Here is a 5,825-nt window from a genome sequence, read left to right as displayed (position 1 = left end):
ACACTGACTGCATGTGCTAAATCTGGCCTTGTACAGACCATAGCATACATCAAACTTCCTACGGCACTGGCATAAGGGACTCGTGACATATACTCCTTCTCTTCTTCTGACTGTGGAGCAAACATGACAGTGAGATGGATATTGACAGCACTGGGGGTATCAATAGGCTTAGATGAAGACATGCCAAACCTCGCCAAGACCTTCTGAATGTAGCTTCTCTGTGACAAGAAAAGTTTCCTTCTCTCTCTCTCTCTAATGATCTCCATCCCTAGAATCTTCCGAGCGGCTCCCAGATCCTTCATCTCAAACTCAGCACTAAGTAAACCCTTCAGCTTCTGAATGCCATACTTCTTCTTTGAAGCTATCAACATATCATCTACATAAAGCACCAAATAGATGAATGAATCATCCTTGAGCCTATTGTAGTAGACACAACAATCATATGAGCTCCGAGTATAACCCAACTTCACCATATAGCTGTCAAACCTTTTGTACCACTGCCTTGGAGACTGCTTAAGTCCATATAAGGACTTCTTCAACTTGCAGACGTGATTTTCCTTCCCTGGAACTTGGAAACCATCCGGCTGAGTCATGTATATCTCTTCCTCCAACTCTCCATGTAGAAACGCTGTCTTCACATCAAGTTGTTCAAGCTCCAGATTCTGATGTGTAGCTATCGCTAGTAACACTCGGACAGAAGTATGTCTGACCACTGGTGAGAATATCTCATTGTAGTCCACTCCATCTCTTTGGTTGAAACCTCTGGCACTAACCCTGGCTTTATACTTGACTCCTTCTGCTGGTGATATCCCTTCGTTCTTCTTGAAAACCCATTTGCAAGTAATAATCTTTCTCCCCGAAGGCTGTATGACCAAATCCCATGTCTGATTCTTATGTAGGGACTCCATCTCATCTCCCATAGCAGCAAACCATTTTTCAGAATCAGGATTTAAAATGGCTTCTTTGTAAGTAGACGGCTCAGATGTATCTACCTCTTCAGCAACCTGCAGTGCATAACCCACCATGTCCTCAAAACCATACCTCGTAGGTGGCCGAACTCCAACCCTCCTTGGACGATCTTGAGCTATACTCTGATGGATATCTGATGGCATAGATTCTGGAATATCAGTTTCTGTCTGTGGCTCTTGATCCTCCTCTTCAGGTTCTTTCAATTCGCTCTCGTTCTGAATGACTTGAAACTCCGCCTGCTTATCAAGACTCCCAGTTTCTGACGTAGTTGTAGGCTTCACAATGGTTCTAAGCAGAGAACTTTCATCAAAGACAACGTTCCTGCTCATAATAACTCTCTTTTCTGCTGGAGACCAGATTCTGAAACCTTTCACTCCATCTCCGTAGCCCACAAATACTCCCTTTTTAGCTCTTGGTTCTAACTTACCTTCACTGACGTGATAGTATGCCGTACAACCAAAAGCTTTCAGATTTGAATAATCAGCAGCTTTTCCTGACCACATCTCCATAGGTGTCTTGCACTGTATGCCTGTATGTGGTCCGCGGTTAACCAAGTAGCAAGCTGTACTAATCGCTTCTGCCCAGAATCTTCTATCTAGCCCAGCATTAGAGAGCATGCACCTTGCTCTCTCCAGAAGTGTTTGATTCATCCGCTCAGCTACACCGTTCTGCTGTGGTGTATTTCTGGCTGTACGATGTCGAGAAATCCCTTCATCCTTACAGAATTGATCAAATTTAGACCAGCAGAATTCCAGCCCATTATCAGTTCACAACCTCTAAATCTTCTTCCCTGTTTGATTTTCCATCAAAATTTTCCACTCCTTGAACTTCTGGAAAGCTTCACTTTTATGCTTCATCATGTACACCCAAGTCATCCTTGAGTAGTCATCAATAATGGACACAAAAAATCTACAGCCTCCCAAAGACTCAACACGGCATTGACCCCATCAATCAGAATGGATATAATCAAGTGTGCCTTTTGTTCTGTGAATGGCCTTTGGAAACTTGTTGCGATGTAGTTTTCCAAAGACACAATGTTCACAAAACTCTAGGCTCTTAACCTTATGACCAGCAAGAAGATCCTCCTTTGACAGAATTTGCATCCCTCTTTCACCCATATGACCAAGTCTCATGTGCCATAACTTAGTCATATCCTCCTGGTGAACTTCTGACGATGCAACATGGGCTGAACCTGTAACCGTGGAACCTTGTAGAAAATACAAAGTACCACGCATGACACCTTTCAGAATCAGATTTGAACCCTTCCAGACCCGCAAGACTCCATCTTTTCCTGACCAGCTGAATCTCTTGCTGTCCAAAAGACTGAGAGATATCAGATTTTTCATCATCAATGGAACGTGCCTGACCTCGTTCAGTGTGCAGAAGCTACCGTCATGTGTCCTTATCTTGATCGAGCCTGTCCCAACCACCTTGCAGACAGAACTGTTGGCCATCGAGATGCTGCCTCCGTCTACCTGCTCATAAGTCGTGAACCACTCTCTCCTAGGACAAATGTGATAAGATGCCCCATAATCGAGAACCCACACATCTGAATGATGAGTGTGCTCATCCGCAACTAGGGCAATGTCTTCTTCAGAATTGGTGTCTTATTCAGCAACAGCAACAGAAACTGATTGTTTTTCCGATTGCTTCTTCTTCTTCAGACAATCAAATTTCCAATGTCCCTTCTCCTTGCAGTAATTACAAACATCATCCGGCTTTGCACCCTTCAACATCGGCTTATTTTTCTTTCCACCGTTTTTCTTTCCCTTTCTGCTTTTGGTGAACAGACCGGAAGGCTGTATGTCCGTACTTGTGCCGTTAGCCTTATGCCGTAATTTCCTACTATGGAGGGCCGATCTGACTTCTTCCAGCGACACAGTATCTTTCTCAACAATGAACGATTGAACAAAATTCTCAAACGACATTGGGAGAGATACTAATAGAATCAGGGCAGCATCTTCATCCTCGATCTTCACATCGATATTACGCAATTCTAATAACAAAGTATTCAATTGCTCTAAATGTTCTCTGAGTTGTGTACCTTCAGCCATTCGTAAATCGAATAGACGTTGTTTCAGAAGCAGCTTGTTGGTTAGAGATTTTGTCATGTACAAACTCTCCAGCTTCAACCACAGACCAGCAACAGTCTCTTCATCCGAGACCTCCATGATGACATCATCCGCGAGACACAACATGATCGTCGAGTGCGCCTTTTCCTCCAGAATCGCCATCTCAGAAGTAACAACGGCGTTCTTGTCTTTCGACAACGGCGCTTAGAAGCCTTGCTGTTTCAACAAAGCCCACATCTTGATCTGCCATAAACTGAAACTGTTCCTCCCTGTGAATTTTTTGATTTTCATGTTCAAAGCAGACATCTCAAATTCTTCAAGAACACCGATTAACCGAGAGGCTCTGATACCAATTTATTGTGCGAAATTCGAGATAATACGAGAAAATATAAACGCAAAAAAATAATTCAACAGATTTACGTGGTTCACCAATAAATTGGCTACGTCCACGGGGAAGAGAGGGAGCAGTTTTATTATGGAGAGGCAAGAACAAAATACAGAATAGGATTTGCCATAGCGTCTATATATAGTGCTAAGCTACGCCCTAACAGGCTTGGGCCCAAAATACAGAATTAACAGATAATTAAGGGCCCAATACAACAACAGCAAAACCCCCGTTCTTTCTGTTGTAACGGGTCCGATTCAAGGCATTCAACACATTCAATGTACTGATGACAGTTAGCCTGCATCGTCTTATGATACAGACGCAGGTAACTAGGATCAATATCTAGCGCACTGTTGATCTAGTGAGTAGCTCAGAGTCAGTTGGTGAGCCTCCTTGCATTCCGAAGGACTCTTTTTATCACTTGCATACTAGTTTTCAGTTGTTAGGATGATCGGGGGTCCTGTCCCAACATCCCTTCTTATTTTAGAGACTTCATGGACAGATAGTTATATATAGTTCTTTGGTCTTATTTATTTCAGTTGTATTCGTTTAAGATTGGAGTTTTCATTTTTGTTAAGGTTCCAACCCATTTGTTATATTTTTTTTAAGTGAAAGCCCAATCACTTATTGATGTGTGGCCCATATGTTTTGGGCTTTGTTGACTTCTTCTAGAAGTCTTTGGGAGCTGCTGTTTTCTTCTGGGGTTTTTTGACGTGAAGAAAAGAAGAAATTGAGGGGGTGTGTGATAGAGAGAGAGAAACAGATTTTTGAGAGAGGGTTTGAGTGCAGATTTTCTGGACAGCCTTGACAAAATTTCAGTTTTCCGGAGATCCGACCGTTGGATCGTTCTGAAATTTTCATAGCTGGTTCAAAATATATAGCACTACATCTTGATGGTTCAGATCGTCAATCGAAGCTCTTGATCGTCTGTTATTTCAGCTGGTGTAACCTGCATTTTTTGGGTGACATTTCCCAATTTCTCTTCTCTTTTGTGTTTGCTCTTATGTATGTTGTTGTTGGTGGGCTGTGACATCCTTGTAGACTGATTTGGGTGTCTTTACCCTCAATTTGCATAATAAGAGAAGAAGAAGGGTGGACTCCTACAAGTCCCGTGATTTTTATCCTTCATACCGAAGGGGTTTTCCACGTATAAATCTCGTGTGTCACTTGCATATTTATTATTCATATTTTCTTGTGATTTTTTTTATATGTTGCTGATTTGAGCTTGGTTAATTTAGTGGTGAATTTCTTTTGGTAAATTGGGTGAAGTATAATTGGTTGATTGTCTTGAAGTCGATCCTTGTAGGTGTTGTATCCTACTTGTGTTGTTTTGCGCCTCCCCCTACATCTGGTATCAGAGCGGAGTATTAAACCATAGCCATGGAGCATGGAAATAGCTCTATTGTTAAACTGACATCAACCAATTATTCCATTTGGCGCCCGATGATGGAAGATTTGCTATATTGCAAGGATTTGTTTGACCCAATTGATGTGGATAAAACAAAGAAAGATGTCCAGCCCACTAAGCCAGAGAATATGACAGATAAAGAATGGGAAAAGCTAAAGAGAAAGACCTTGGGGACAATCAGACAGTGGATTGATATTAGCATATTCAATCATGTATCCTAGGAGACTGAGCCGCTTGAACTATGGAGAAAATTGGAGGGTCTTTATGAGAGGAAGACCGCTCATAACAAGGCCTCATTGATTAAGAGGCTTGTTAATCTTAAGTTGAAGCCAGGGAAGTCTGTTTCTGAGCATCTTAGCGACTTTCAAGATATTATTAACAAGTTGACTGTTATGAAAATTGTCCTTGATGATGAGTTGCAGGCTTTATTCCTCTTGAGTTCTTTGCCAGACAGTTGGGAAACTTTGGTTGTGTCCATCAGCAACTCAGTTCCAGATGGTACGCTTTCAGTGGATGTCATCAAAGAGAGCATGTTCAATGAAGAGCTTAGAAGAAAGGAGATGAGTGTTGATATTTCGCAGGCACTTGTGGTAGAGAATAGAGGAAGAAGCAAGAGTAGAGGTCCCAAAGGGCGTGGCAAGTCAAAGTATAGGTCAAAGTCCAAGGATGGGAGAGAACCTACGATATGCCACTATTATAGCAAGCCAGGCCACATTCAAAAGTTTTGCTACAAGTTGAAAAGAGACCAGCGAAATAAGAAAAATGACCATCATAAAGAGGGTGATGACAAGAATACAGCTGCTACAACTTCTAGTTCTGATGATCATGTTTTTTTTTATATGTGCTATTGGAGAGTGTTGTCATGTTGATAGTTCTGAAACTCAATGGCTTATTGATACAAGAGCTTCCTATCATTGTGTTCCTAATAAGGAGTACTTTATTGACTACCGAGCTTGAGATTTTGGTAGTGTGAAGATGGGGAACCAGAGCT

Source organism: Solanum lycopersicum, chromosome 11 (genome assembly GCF_036512215.1).
Source record: "Solanum lycopersicum chromosome 11, SLM_r2.1".
NCBI lineage: Eukaryota > Viridiplantae > Streptophyta > Magnoliopsida > Solanales > Solanaceae > Solanum > Solanum lycopersicum.
The sequence above is the reverse complement of the archived record's forward strand: the minus strand, read 5'-3'. Positions refer to the sequence as shown.